This window comes from Schistocerca americana, chromosome 4 (genome assembly GCF_021461395.2).
Source record: "Schistocerca americana isolate TAMUIC-IGC-003095 chromosome 4, iqSchAmer2.1, whole genome shotgun sequence".
NCBI lineage: Eukaryota > Metazoa > Arthropoda > Insecta > Orthoptera > Acrididae > Schistocerca > Schistocerca americana.
The window spans coordinates 446,604,447-446,620,967 of record NC_060122.1 but is presented as its reverse complement, the minus strand read 5'-3'; positions in this window follow the sequence as shown (position 1 = coordinate 446,620,967).

Below are 16,521 nucleotides of genomic sequence, written 5' to 3'. Positions count from 1 at the left end.
CGAAAACCACGTTACGTAATTTTATTGACTAGTATTCGAAGTCTCGTGAGTCTTTTACTACCGATCCCTCTTATTTGAGTCTGCCGTCAACAACAGTTTTCGCAAAATCATATCTGCCATGACTCATTTGTTTATGCAGTTTATGCCACTACATTTCTGTTGAACCGTATTCTCTAGATGTTTCTTAACTTTGGTAGTAAATTTAGTGGCAACGATACTCCATAGCTCCACTTAATAAGTCCAATTCCATCTGACGAAATTTTGCCATTAATTGCGTATGTTGACATGGTAATGGCTAAGGTAGTCATAAATAACTCTTGGAGATTTTCAGCTGTTGTCACAGATGCACTAACTGGACTTAAACTGACAATGTGCCAGCATTCGTACATTGCATGACTCGATCAACACATCACTGCAACTTTCGAAGACATACTAGCCTTTCAGAACTCTTCTAGAGATCTTATAGTACAATATGAAAACTTAAGACAGAGTAAGTGTGTTATAGATTACATAGAAAATGAACTGTATAAATAAAAACTATACATACTATTTCGTCCAATGACCTTAAAATCAGTTAAAAGTGTCTTCTGGCGTAATTATACCGGATGATTTTTTTCCACCGTACACAAACTCTAGGGATTGATCGATGAGAGGATAGGGAATGAGAAAAATCTACTGAACTTATGTCTGGAAGCACATGGTTTCCATGCTTTGTTACAGAAACCGCTGTCTAATACGAGCTGTACCAAGCAGTCACAGTTACAGTATGCATGGTTTCTTCCTAGATTTGGTTCTGTGCATCATACGTCACGCCCTAGCGCCCTCTCCTGACATAGTAGTTGGTAACGTTCTGTCCGATTCACTTCTCTTGCTGACTCACTTTGTAGGGGATGTGATACAGCGTTGTACACAATGGATCCATACTCGAATCGAGAGTTTGCCGACGTGATGTTTACTTATGGAAGGGCAAGTGCCAACGGACGGCTGGCAGCAAGGTTGTGTCAGGAGACCTATGCCTGTCGGCAACAACCACAGCATTCAACGTTCACAAGAGTGTTTCGCCGTTTGTTTGAGACAGGGCCGTTTGAGGAAGCAGGAAATATGAATGACGTGCCCGAAATGTTCCGACTCCAGACTTGGAGGAAAATGTGATAAAGACTGGGGAAGGCGACCGCCGTGTCAGTACCAGGCAGCTGGCCCGCCGGGCCGGACGGTGTGGCCGGGCGGTTCTAGGCGCTTCAGTCTGGAACCGCGCGACCGCTACGGTCGCAGGTTCCAATCCTGCCTCGGGCATGGATGTGTGTGATGTCCTTGGGTTAGTTAGGTTTAAGTATTTCTAAGTTCTAGGGGACTGGTGACCTCAGAAGTTAAGTCCCATAGTTCTCAGAGCCATTTAATCCATTTTTTGGCCCGCCGGTACAGGTAAGCCAGACGACCGTGTGGAACATTCTCCTTGACAGTTGTTACTACCCTTACCACTAACAGCATGAGCATGGCTTACCAGCGGCAGACGTTCAACATCGGGAACAGTTTTGCCACTGGTTTCTGCACCAGGCAATCAAGATTCCGGGATTTGTGTCATCCATCCTATTCACAGATGAGGCCACCATTACGCGGAGTGGTATCTGCAACTTTCATAATAGCCATCTGTCCATCGAGGGGGTCCACTTTCTCGTTCACCGGATCTCAACCCGTGCGATTTATGGTTATGGGGCCATTTCAAAAGTATCGCGTATGCAGAGCCATTTTGAGATGTGGAGACACAGGAGCAGCGTATTCGTGCTGCCTTTGACACTGTTCGGATGTAGCCTGGCCGACGTGAACGTGCGAGACGGAACATGCTACGGCGCTTACACGCATGCGTTGAGGCACATGGAAACCATTTACAGCACATACTGTAACTGTGGTTGCATGGTACAGCGTGTATTAGACCGCAGTCTCTGTAACGCTGTATGATTGAATAAATACTCTCTAGCATGGAAACCATGCAGTTCCGGTCATAGGTTCATCAGACCTTTTTTGTTCCGTATCCTCTCATCGATCAGTCTCAAGAGTTTGTACACGATGGAAAAAACCACTCTGTATAAAAATAGTAACGATAATTTAACGTGGAGGCTACGATGACGAGAAAAACAGCAGAATGATCACGCTCAATATTTTCCGCAATTTTAATAAAACTTAATTTGTATTTAAAATCTTCATGGAGGTTAAATAGATTCACGATGGTTTTCTCTGCCCATTCTTGGTAAGGAGGGTTAGAGTTCCGCTGCGTCGGCCGGTTCTAGGCGCTTCAGTCTGGAACCGCACGACCGCTACGGTCGCGGGTTCGAATCCTGCCTCGGGGATGGATGTGTGTGATGTCCTTTGGTTGGTTAGGTTGAAGTAGTTCTAACCTCTAGGGGACTGATGACCTCAGATGTTAAGTCCCATAGTGCTCAGAGCCATTAGTTTCGCTGCAGCTAGAGGTTATTATAGAAGGAGCTGCAACGGCGAGAGGACAAATATGAAGCAAGAAATACTCCGTATCCTTGTCAATGAAACCATCATGGCAGTCTCCTGTAGCTACTTACAAAAACTGCGGAAAATTATAGTTTGAATAGTCGAACGAATTTGAGAACAGCAGGTACTACGCCCCCTCGCTCACGGCTAAGGTAATGTATTTAAATGTTAGTGATACACACACACACACACACACACACACACACACACACACACACACTAATAGTGCCTTCTGAATCGTCAGCACGGATCTCAGGAAAAACGTAGTTAAGACTTGCTTAAGAATTGCGCCAAACACTAATGAACAACATAATTGAGTTTTCCTTCTGACGACATTGCGGTCCGGGTTTTAGGCGACCAGATCGTCAGCAACACTCGCTTGTGGGAGAAGCCTTGTGAGAGCTGATGGTACTGATTGTCAGGTAGACGCCCGATATGCACAGTTTCTAGGGCTGTGCTTTAATAACAATATGTTAGCAATATGTCTGTGTAAATGTCTTCATCTTAGTTTTTATATTGTAATAGTCTCGTACTAGATTACTGAACAGAACGCAGAGAGTAAGACACACGGACTGATAGACAGGCAAAAATTCTTAAAGTGTAGCGTTTCGTCCAGCAAAATGGTGTTTACCCTCTGGGGGGTAAAATCAAATTTTCTGAGGGGTGAAAACAAAAGGGTTCAGTTCTGTTTCGATCACGAAACTACATTATTTTTAAAAAGTCTTTACTACAGAGGTCAAAGTAAATGTTGCAAATTTCCGCAAAAATCTGAACGTTGTGATCCAGAAGCACATTATGATAGCAATACACTGGTTTCTTTGTAATGTAATTCTATCGTAAACACTCCATGTTTCTACCGTGAGGGGGCAGTATGTGCTGTCTGCGGCAACCGTGTCATCTGTAAACATTGTAGTACACTTGTTGTGTATCATCACGAGAGTTGTCTTGCTTCCTGATGGTTCGGATAACAATAACGTACGATCCGAGGCACTATATAATCTCTCCAGTGTAGCAGCGAATGAGAAAGGGGGACGTCACGAATGTCGCTGAGTAAAGGTAATGTCTCTTCGAGGGGCGTTTGAAAAGTCCGTGCAAAGTCTGAGAGATGGCACCACCGGCGCGTATCGAGGTCACTTTTAGTTAGTAGCATCTTTCGAAAGAACGCACACCAAGTTTCAGCCATATTTGTCTATTTCTTTGTGTTTGTCATTCGTGTGAATCAATGAAGTTGAGTGATTGTCAAAAAATGGACGGAAAAGAATTTCGTGTGGTGATTAAACATTACTTTCTGATAGGCAAAACGCCTCAGGAGACTAAAGAGAAGCTTGATAAACATTACAGTGGCTCTACACCTTCGATTAGAACAGTTTATAAGTGGTTTCAAAATTTTCGGAGTGGCCACATGGGCACAAATAATGCTGAAAGTTCTGGACGCCCTGTGAGGTTACGACTCCAGAAATCATTGATAAAATCCATGATATTGTGATGGATGGGAGAAGAGTAAATGTACGTGAGATTGCTGGTGCTGTGGGCATCTCGAATGAATGGGTACATAATATTTTGCATAAACATTTGGACATGAGAAAGCTATCCGCAAGATGGGTTCCACGATTGCTCACGCTTGACCAAAAACGGAATCATGTGAAGTGTTGCAAGGATGATTTGCAGCTGTCCAGGAAGAATCCGCAGGACTTTAAGCAACGTTTCGTCACTCCTGAGACCAAACAAACAATCTAAACAATGGGTTACCAAGGGAGAATCAGCACCAAAAAATGCGAAGACCATTCCTTCTACTGGAAAGGTTATGGCGACTCTCTTTTGGGATTCGCAAGGGATAATCCTCATCGACTACCTGGAAAAGGATAAAACTATTACAGGCGCATATTATTCATTGTTATTGGACCGTTTGAAAACCGAGCTGCAAAAAAAAAAAAAAAAAACGCCGGTGATTGGACCGCAGAAAGTCCTTTTCTATCACGACAATGCACCAGCACTCACCTCAGCAGTTGTGGTCGCAAAATTATTGGAAATAGGTTTCCAACTCGTTTCACATCCACCCTACTCTCCAGACTTGGCGCCCTCGGACTACTATTTGTTCCCTAATTTGAATAAATGGCTGGTGGGACAAAGATTTTATTCAAATGAGGAGATGATTGCAGCAACTATTAGCTATTTTGCAGACTTGGACAATTTCTATTATTAGGAAGGGATCAACAAATTAGAACAGTGTCGGACGAAGTGTATAAGTCTAAAAGGAGACTATGTCGAAAAATAAAAAAGGTTTGCCCCAAACTCGTAAGTAGTTTTTATTTTTGCACAGACTTTTCAAACGCCCCTCGTAAAATCTGGTACAAGTTACTAGCGACAGGATCAGTTTGCGATCGTGACATTAGTGGCCGCGGAAGGAAAAAGGACAGGTGTACAGTACCGACATCTGCGTATAACAGCAAGTAGACATTCTCAACACGATGCGACACGTCTACGGCGGCAGTTCCAAGTAGGTATAGGAGTACATTTGTGTCAACACAACTGATACGAAACAGGCTCCACAAGCAGGGATTACGTGCAAGAAGACCTCTCAAGGCTTCTCTAAATCAGGTTCAGAGGGGGGCTCATGTGGGCACGAAATCACTCTTTGTGGAGCAGACACCAGTGGGGCACAACGCTCTTTCCTGGTAAGACCCGCATTACTGTCTACCCTGGCAATGCTGATATTTGTCCTATGTGGAGCGATGAGGAGACGTTTGCACCTAAACTGTATCACAGACCGCCACCCTTGTCAAGACGATTCTGTCATGTTTTGGGGTGGAATCATGTATGTCCGCAGGACAGTCTGGGACGATGACAGGTGTGAAGCATCGGGACTAATACATGCACGCATTGTGACTTCGTGTGGTGATAATATTGGAGTGGGATTCATCTGATGGACGACAATGAACGCCCTCATAGTCACAATCTCGGTAGTGGAGCATACAACTGTCGGATGGAATGGCCCCCATATTTTACAGATCTCAGCTCCATTGAAAATGCTTAGCCTATGCTAAAACGAACAGTTGGCAGTCGTCCTGTCCCACCAGAGACCACATAGAGGCCGCTGTGGAGGAATGATGCAATATCACACAGGCTTATCTGGACAGTTTGATGAGGAGCTGCCTAACCGCATTCAGAAGTGACACCAGTTACGAGGAGAGCCAACTGCTTCATAAACAATGTATTATGCAAGATGCCAGTGAGAAGAAACTGTAGTGCCTCCACTGGAATCTTTTGTAAGGTTTTGCTTTTTTATTTGCTTGTGTTTAAGTGGAAATGTGTTTATCTTTTTTATTTTCGTTTTCTTTTCGCTGTATATTACAGACTAATATCAGTTTTGTTAGCTATTATGTCCAACACTGACGATAAGGCGATATGCAACATATGTTTTGACCATTGCATTATAACTACTTTGCAAGATTGTAATACTAACACGTAAGTTAACTGTAATCATTTTTTCCAAATACTAGCATTAACATGTGACACAATACTTCGTAGTACGCATCTGTGACAGTAAATCTGTCAACCCAAAAAGTTTCGAAACTGTACTCATAAAAAGTAGAGAGAAGTTAAGATGGCAGATTTCGTAAATCAGCTGTTCTGCACAGTCTCTTCACAGTTATGTATAACGCACATAACGTTTATGTAACCATGTCAAACTGTCAGGAAAATTCTATTTGCGATATTATTCAACTTGTTTGTTACATCGGTCTGAATGTCGGTTATGTCGCCAAAACGTTGACCCTTCTTGATAGTTTCTGCACTTTGTCATTTTGTGATAGGTTCGATTTGATAGCGCTAAGTGTCGTCACCCATGATGGTTTTTTCCATTAAAGAATTATCTGAGGTTTGCATTTCAGTCGAGTCGCATCAGGCGTCCACGAGTCGTCGTGTTTGTTCGGAAATCAAGGTATGCGGGCGAACTTAGCACGCACTTTTCTCTTCCTCAGGACGTTCTGGAGAATATCTTGATCACTTGCTTTAGATAAATTGCTCCATTGCGACTTCTGTCACAACAGCGTTGATACATTACGTCCGAATGTTCACTACTTAACATTGCGTGCTCACAAATGACTGGTATAATACACGTCTCTGTTGTTCAGAGTTGTTAATTCAAGCTTCCATCATAGTTTCTGCGCTGACGTCACTTATACGACAGCAAGAAGTAAGTATTGAAACTTTTTTGATGGACAGGTGTATAACATGTAACTCATAAAAATCTTCTCCTCCGAGTTGTGGCTGGTTCTCGCAGTGTATCATAAATTCCTTCATTATTCGCTTTGCAGCAATAAACTAACAAACTGATAGCAGTAAACAACAGTAATTGTGTAATGGCTGCCACACTGCTGTAGGGGTCTACACAGTATTATTATCGTTATTTTTGGCAGTGATCAGAAACAAAGCATTGGCAGCCTGAATATTTTAATTTCTGCCATTTCAGAAGAAATGAGTCCAGCAATCAATTGATTTGTAAATAGTCGCAGGTTCGAATCCTGCCTCGGGCATGGATGTGCGTGATGTCCTTAGGTTAGTTAGGTTTAAGTAGTTCTACGTTCTAGGGGACTGATGACCACAGATGTTAAGTCCCATAATGCTCAGAGCCATTTGAACCATTTACAAGTAGTAAGCATTGTGCACTCATGTTACGTTAGTTTAATTTGAAAGGCCATGTTGTTGGAAAGTGGAGTTGTGCAGAGAAAGCATCTTCTGTAACAAGTGTCTGCCCTCATTGTGGATAGTTAGCCTTCTTTTCTGAGAAGGGGTTGTAGATGGCAGCCTCGATGCACTGACGATTACTGCATCATTCTATTAAACAAGAATGTTAGAAATAACCAATTACATTTATCTCACTGACTCATTAGTTCGCGGTTTAATCCTTTAATAAAGACACCTACGAAAACTAAATTTCATTTACCTTTTGCCATTTTAAAAAATACAAATGTTCAAAGTTTGTTCTTGATAGATTAATACTGTATGTCTAGTAATTTGTTTACAGATAAACAATGATTTTCATCAGAAAAGCAACTGAGTTCGCATGTTATCTTGTGTTCATAACCTCGCTTTACCAGTGGGGCAGGTCTTAGAAGATACTAAAGCGACGTTAACATCGGATAAAAAACAATTAAATGAGATTTCTGTAACCTTTGCCGCCACGTTCACAGCTCAGGTCCAACCACGAAGCGGCCCTTATGGTTTCTTCAGGTGCTGTCGAAGAGGTCGGACTTCCTGTAACCTATAGCAAATCAGTCACTGCTTCAAAAGTAACAGTTTCAGGGAGACTTACCATTAGTGTATGCTGACAGGGTAGCCGCCTTGTGACATCACACCAACTGACGTGGGGCCTGAGCTCTAATGAACCGGTTGAGCATCTCAACACTGTGGACACGCGCTGGATCTTCAACCGTGAGGAACCGAAAGTCCATCATATCTATCTATATACAGTAGTATCAGTTGTTCAATCTTTTCATTCCAGCAGGATTGTGACACGTTAACAATAATTGCCACTCTTCAGCGTACCATCCACTACAATCTGTGTCGATCTTGCTGTGGCATATACTGACAGGTGTACTTCTATTTACCAGTTTCTTTTTTTTTATTTATTTGCAACATGCTTCATTACAATAATTGTATGCCTTGTGTGTGTATGTCTCTCTGCCTCTCCCTCCCTCTCTCTCTCTCTCTTTCTCTCTCTGTGTGTGTGTGTGTGTGTGTGTGTGTGTGTGTGTGTGTGTGTGTGTGTGCGCGCGCGCGTGCGTGCGTGCTTATGTTTGTGTGCGTGGAGTAGTGTTTAATGTTTTTGTTGTAGACGATAATACGATAATGAGAGAAGGAAGAGTCTAAAACCCGGTTTCGACTCATACCCCACTCTTCGTGAGTGATGCCAAGGGGGCCGCCAACGTCTCTATCCTGCGGACGGATCACCATCAACACTGTCACATGCCCTCACCTCTGCCATCTATAAGGAAGGTAACCATCGTATTTCTTATTAAGAATTTATCTGACACCCAATCAGCAACATTTTATGTTCAATTAAGTATTATAAACAAGACTGCACTTAAATAAAAAATACTCCTTGTGGATTTCTTCTGCCAGAGAGCAAATGTCCTTAGACCCAACAGAACTGATGCCTTTTGCAAACATCTGTTTAACACAAGTGTAATACCGCCATAAGTTCTTCACCGACACGTTTTTCTTTCCTTTTTTTTTTTTTTTTTGAGGGATGAACATAGCTAAGTTGTGAAATGGAAATTGTGTCATCAGTATACGTTACTGTCTTAAAATGGCACAAGTTAGGCATAGAAATAGTTTACGTCGATGTCGGAGATAATGCATCATTGTCTTCCCCCTCTGTGTCATATACTACACAGAACGTCTAACAAAGTCCTTGAAGTTAAAATTCAGTATTTTGTGAGAATAGAAACATCGGTATAATCAGGCTTGGTGGAAAACTTTAACCGTATATTTTGTCCTAAAATAGATTGTGGAGGACTGGAAAAATCTGAATAGCTATAACAAACTTCCCTACTGAAACAGTTCTACCGTGAGTCGGCACACACACCATTGTCGGCAGATATAGTTGATTTGTTGCTGTCTGCAGTACGAAGACTGGCCTTATTCATAAGGGGCAGTCAAATGAAAACGAGAAGGGTGCGAAAAAGGTAAGTAACTCTTTATTACTTTAAAAGTAATCACCGTTACCACTGTGAGAGAAGACGATCAGTGCCCCCGTGGGGAAGTATTTGCGGTTTCCTGTGGAACCCTGATCATACCCAGGCGTACACCACTTCATCTGAAGCAGACCGATGGCCACGAATGTCTTTCTTCAGGGCTCCAACACTATGAAATTGCATCCTAAGAGATCAGGAAAGTATAGAGGATGTGTAAGGACTTCACAGCAAAACTTCTGCAGCGTAGTCGAAACATGGGATGGCCCACTTGTTGCCGAGGTTGTTTAGATTACGCTGCTGAAGTTCTATTGGATTTCCATGTTCCACGGACGAAGACGTACACGATGGAGTACAATCACGGTTCTATAGGCAACAGCAAGCATTTTTCCATGAAGGCATTGACCGTCTTGTCTCACAATGGGATAAGTGTATTAACAGTTGTGGTGGTTACTTTTGAAGTAATGAAAAGTTCAAATGGTTCAAATGGCTCTGAGCACTATGGGACTCAACTGCTGTGATCATAAGTCCCCTAGAACTACTTAAACCTAACTAACCTAAGGACATCACACACATCCATGCCCGAGGCAGGATTCGAACCTGCCACCGTAGTGGTCGTACGGTTCCAGACTGTAGCGCCTTTAACCGCTCGGCGACTCCGACCGGCGAAGTAATGAATAGTATAATTACTTTTTTCCATCTGTCTCGTTTGACTCTTCCATGTAGCCGTCCACCCTTGTCTATCCTGAGCCTGCCTCTTTATCTTTGAGCAATTAATGCAAGCTACATCCATTTGAATTACTTACTATGTTCATACCTTGGTCTCCCTCCTAACTTCCAACGATTACCAAACTGATGATTCCTTGATACCCAAGGAAGTCTCTTGTAAACTCATTCCTTATGTTAGTCAAATTGTGCTATAAATTTTTTTCACCGATTTGATACGATACCTCCTAATTGGTTATTCGATCTACTTATCTACTCTTCTGGATTCTTCTGTAACACATCATTTCAAAGACTTCTATTCTCTTTGTCTCGTTTCACTTCCGTACACTACAGACAAATATCATAAGGAAAGACTTCTAAAAATTTAAATTTGTAGTCCATATTGACAAATCCTCTATTTCAGAAATACTGTCCTTGCTACTGCTAGCCTGCGTTTTATGTCCTCTGTACTTGGGGCATCATCAGTTATTTTGCTGCCCAAATAACAAAAGTAATCTAATACTTTTAGTGTCTCATTTCATAATCTACTCTTCGCAGCATCTCCTGATTTATTTCGATTACGTATCACACCCTTGCTTTACTTTTGTTCATCTTCATCTTACAATCTATTTTAGAGACAACGCCCATTCTGTTTAATTACTCTACCGCATCCAATACTGTCTCTGACAGAATGTCACCAGAAAACCTAAAAGATTTTATTTCTTCTCCCTAAGTTTTAATTCGCTTTCAAAACCCGTCCTTGGTTTCCTTTACTGTTTTCTCTATTTACAAACTAAAAAGTTGGGGAAATGCTACAAATTTGTCTTGCTGCTTTCTCAACTGCTGCTTCCCTTTCATCCCACTCGATTCATCTAACTGTCATCTGGTTTCTGTACAATTGTTAACACCCTTTGTCCCTGTTACTTCAAAATTTCAAAGAGTATAGTTCAATCAACACTATGATAAGCTTTCTCTTAATCTACAAACGCTATAAAAGTAGGTTTGACTTTCATCAGCCTATATTCTAAGATAGCTCACAGGTTCGATATTGACTGATTTGTTACTACATTTGTCCTGAACACAAACTGATTTCCCCTGAGATCGACTGCTACCCGCTTTCCATTCTTGTTGATCTCCTTAGCCGAAAGTCAGATTGACTTCATCCTGAGCAAAAACGCTTTAGGTGCTAGGACAGGCCAAAACATTTTTCTCATGCCGTCGTGTTCACAGAGCACTACGTTTTGGAGGACGTACTTGACACATTATGTGTCCAGTACGCCAGTGGACAAGGAAAATTACACGGACGGAAAAAAAGTCCCACCACCAAGAAGGGGCAGTGCAACATAAACGGAAGTTGGCAGGGGTGTTTCCACTTCTGAAAGAATATGTCTATTCACATTTCAAGCCATTCAGATAAGAGTGGCACTAGTAGCTCATTAGCTATAAATACTGTAAGTAGGCTGTTTATGTTTTCTTATTGGCAATGTTACGTAGCGCTCTGTATGAAAATCACTGGCTGTGCTGTGTGCAGTCTGTGGCTAGTTTGCATTGTTGTCTGACATTGTAGTGTTGGGCAGCTGGATGTGAACAGCACATAGCGTTGCGCAGTTGGAGGTGAGCCGCCAGCAGTGGTGGATGTGGGGAGAGAAATGGCGGAGTTTTGAAATTTGTAAAAATGGATGTCATGAACTGCTGTATATATTATGACTTTTGATGACTATTAAGGTAAATACATTGTTTGTTCTCTATTAAAATCTTTCATTTGCTAACTATGCCTATCAGTAGTTAATGCCTTCCGCAGTTTGAATCTTTTATTTAGCTGGCAGTAGTGGCGCTCGCTGTATTGCAGTAGCTTGAGTAACGAAGATTTTTTGCGAGGTAAGTGATTTGTGAAAGGTAGAGGTTAATGTTAGTAAGGGCCATTCTTTTGTAGGGATTCCTGAAAGTCAGATTGCGTTGCGCTAAAAAAAATATTGTGTGTCAGTTTAAGCACAGTCATGTATAATTTTTCCAAGGGGACGTTTCAATACACGCTGTAATGGTCGTAAATGTTAGTTACCTTTGAGACTGGACGTGGTGAGTTGGTATTAGTGGTACTCCAGAGAGGAAAGATCATCGTGTTCGGCGTATGGCTCTTGTGCACCTGACCAGCAGTTGTCAGCGCAGTGCTTCGAACTGTTACAAGTCGGTTACTTCAAGGGCAGCTCCGAGCCAGACACCGTGTAGCGTGCATTCCATTAAACCCAGACCACCGTCATTTTCGACTTCAGTGGTGTCAAGCGAGAGCTCATTGGAGGACAGGGTGGAGTTCTGTTGTGTTTTCTGATGGTAGCTGATGATACTGTCTCGGTGCCAGTGATTTTCGTGTGTTGGTTAGGAAGCCAGATGAAGGCCCTGCAGCCAACCTGTCTGCATGCTAGACACAATGGACCTATAGCTGGAGTTATGGTCTGCGGGCGTATGACGGCGGGAGCACTCTCGTAGTTATTGCAAGCGGACTGGGTGCAAATTTGTACGTCAATCCGGTGGTTCGACATGTTGTGCTAACATTTATGAACAGCATTCCAGGGGGTGTTTTCCATCAGGATAATGCTCGCCTACATACCTCTATTGTAACTCAACATCTCTCTGTAGAGTATGGACACGTTGCTATGATCTGCTTGACCACCAGATACGTCTCCAGTCGAGCATATATGGTACATGACTGGACTACTCCAGCGTCATCCACAACGGCTTTAACCGTCACTGTACTGACCCACCAAGTGCAACAGGCATGGAACACCATCCCACAAACTGCCACCTGTACAACAAGATACACACACTTCTGCATGTTTGCGTTCAACATTCTGGCGGTGACATTGGTTATTAATGTATCAACATTGTACATTTGTAATGGCTTATCTCGCGCTTATGTTAACCTGTGATCTTGCAATGTTAATCACTTGAATATTTACCTAGACGAATGTATTACAGAAGTTTCATTACTCTACGTTAATTATTTTTAACTATTTTTTGTTGTTGCAGTTTTTTGCGACAGTCTATTTTCGGTGTTGATATGATCTATACCCTCAACGGACACTTTTCATACGTGGCAGAAGCGGTTTCCTCTGCTTGAACAAATTAGCCTGCTGTCGAGGCCTTGTGGAAAACCCTGTCGGCACGTTGCCTGTAATTAACGATTTTCAAGACACGCGCGACCCGTGCGTGTGTCGTCATTAAGCTGGGAGTGTACGGTAGCGCGGCGGGCCATCCGGATGTGAACGTGCGTTCGCCTTGCCGGCAGCTCAAACCGTATGTGGAGCGAAGGCCAGCGGGCACAACTCCTTACATAATTTCGCACGATGATAGAGGTCCGTATATGTAAATACATACAGGATTACTATGCTTCAGACGATGTACGAATCTTTGCGCATTTGTGCAGACCACTGGGCAACCTGCTGTGAACACATAGCTGCAGAAGTGTAGAAAATCCGGACTCAAGACTCTGTGGTGAGACTGAGGGAAAATGGTTTCATCTAGTCCACAGGCACAGAGTCGTAGTTTTTACATACTTCCCTAAACCATCCGTAACGGTTCCATCTTTATAGTGATTTAAACTACGAACAATTTAAATTGGAAAGAACACACAGAAAATGATGTGAGAAAGGTAAACCAAAGACTGTAGCGGCAGCCGCCGAGCCGAGAGCACGCGCAGCAGAGCAGCAGCTGCACTTGGCTGATAAAATGTAAATTAATTTAGTCTTTGTTTTTCGTTCACGTGCTTCTGCGAAGAAGTAAACTGTACGTCTGTATTTTACTGTGTAGTTCAAAGAAGAGCGGCGCGTTTTGTATTATCGCGAAATAGGAGACAGAGACTCACGGGCATGATATAGGATTTGAGGTGGGCACCATTAAAACAAAGGCATTTTTCGCTGCGGCAAGATCTTTTGATGGAATTTCAATCATCAACTTCCTCTTCCGAATGAAAAACCGAGCGAAGTGGCGCAGTGGTTAGTAAACTGGACTCGCATTCGGGAGGACGACGGTTCAATCCCGCGTCCGGCCATCCTGATTTAGGTTTTCCGTGATTTCTCTAAATCGCTCCAGGCAAATGCCGGTATGGTTCCTTTGAAAAGACACTGCCGACATCCGTCCGCATCCTTCCTTAATCTGATGAGACTAATGACCTCGCTGTCTGGTCTTCTCCCCCAAACAACCCAACCCCAACCAGTATGAGAAAATATTTTTTTGACGCCGACCTACATAGGGAGAAACGATCAGCATAATAAAATAAGGAAAAGAAGAGCTCTCACGGAAAGGTATAGGTGCTCGTTTTTACCGCGCACTATTCCAGACTGCGAAGATGGTTCGATGAACCCTCTGACAGGCTGTTAAGTGTGATTTGCAGAGTATCCGTGTAGATGCAGATGTAGATTCTCCGCTGATTCTACGACCATCTTCTTCTTTGCTTCAATACAGAGAAGGTATGACAATAAGAGACGAAGGATAACTTTATACTCGCATTTGGGATCCATCTTGTTATGTTCATGTATTACTATTACTCCTAAATTTCTCTTTTTGAAAAATAATTTTTGGCGAAATTGCTAGACTTGCCAGTTGCTCTCAATGAGCGAAATATGAAAGGAATTCAGTGCTCTGGTTGGGATGTACTCAAAAATGTTCAAATGTGTGTGAAATCTTATGGGACTTAACTGCTAAGGTCATCAGTCTCTAAGCTTACACACTACTTAACATAATTTATCCTAAGGACAAACACACACCCATGCCCGAGGGAGGACTCGAACCATCGCCGGGATCAGCCGCTCAGTCCATGACTGCAGCGCCCAAGACCGCTCGGCTAATCCCGCGCGGCTTGGGCTATACTATCTACGATTTTAAGATAATCACTATGTTTTCATTAAAGGCCTCCACTAGCCTTCAATATACTTTGTATCAACACGTAAACTAGAGGCAGTTACACAACATAATTTTGTCCTTTTGTTTGTCGGTTTCTTAAGTAATTTATTCTGAAGTCTCATTACATACGTCAATGTACTGTAAACATAACAAATAGTGCCACCTCGTAATGGTGTGGGCAACTATTTGTGTAAATGCTTTTATTTTGCCTGTACAAAGCTATAGTTTTACTTTTATTGTTTTTATGAAACTATTTCTTAAAGGCTAAAAAATATTTTGCAAACAGAATAATCTGTAGTATAACATAAATATAATTTTTTTGTTAATGTTTGAAAAAGAACTGCTCTGGGTAGACCAAAGATGCTATATTTTGTCGAACGTGTTGCAGTCTATTGTTCAAAATTGAGTGTCAATGCGCTATGAATATAGCTGCATGGACTTGTACTGTGCGCAGGAAAAAATGTAGCTTTGTTTATGTATGGGGCGGCACGGAGACGCTGAGAGAGTGAGAGAGAGAGAGAGAAAGAGAAAGATACCAGTCGTTACTAAAATCATGACACTAACTTCAGTAATGTATTTTCGTATATAGGTCAACTAATAAACTTTGTAAAGCGCAGCTCTCAAAATTTTTTCGACATTTTGACTTTCGTCAGTTAAAACTGAATTCAGCAAAGTTATTTTTAATCGTTTTTGGAACACATAACAAGAAAACATTTTCCGCAAATATTAGAGGAGTAACGAAAATATAGTTCTTCCATTCAAGTGGGTAAATAAATCTGTTTTAGTAATGCAGTTTAGCTTCATCAGTTAAAAGTGATTTCAGCAAAGTTATTTTTAATAATTTTTTGAAACCCATTATAATAAAACATTTACCGCAAATATTAGAGGAGCAACGAAAACATAGTTATTCCCTTCAACTGGGTAAATAATCTGTTTCAGTAATGCAGTTTAGCAGTAGAGTTTGTTTTATTTCATTTAATGCATTAATCCCTCTTGATAATATTTCATATTTAAACGACATTACAGTCACGTCACAGTATCTTACTATCTGTATAGTATATATTAATACTCCAATAATTACAGTGTTATTTTTGTGCGTGATTAATAATGTAGTTTATATGTCCGCATGAATGCTTTCCCATTCTTAGGTCGAATTATAAATGCAGTGCTATAGGATACCTACGTCAAGCTCCCAGTTACCATATGAATAGAATGCTTCTTCCTCTAACTTCTATTTCAAAATTGTGCTCACTGAAGTAATGTATGCTTACAAAATTAGCGTTCTAACAGGATGTTGGGTGGCTGATATGCCTTCGGTCATTATTCATAATTAGGAAGTGTAAGCAAAAAATCCTGATTCCTGCATTACATGTGGCGAGCGTAGTGGACATGACAATAGTTGATACTGAACTGAACTTTACATCTATACATCAATACATTGGAAGGGTTAGTGGGTGTCAGAATATTTTAACCAGTCGGGACGATGAAAAATGAAAGGACTGCGTGGAATTACTGGCCGGGAGACTCCGTCTAGCGCAGTTTCGCCACCTGGTGGAAGTCTTTTTTATTTAATGCCACTTCTCCAGCTTGCACATCGATGAAAATGACGTGAAATGACTGGAAAATCACAAGCACACAGTCCTCAAGGAAAGAAAATCTCCGACCCACCTGGGAGTCGAACTCGGGGCCCTACGATCCAGAGGCGGCAATGCCTATCGCTGCTTCT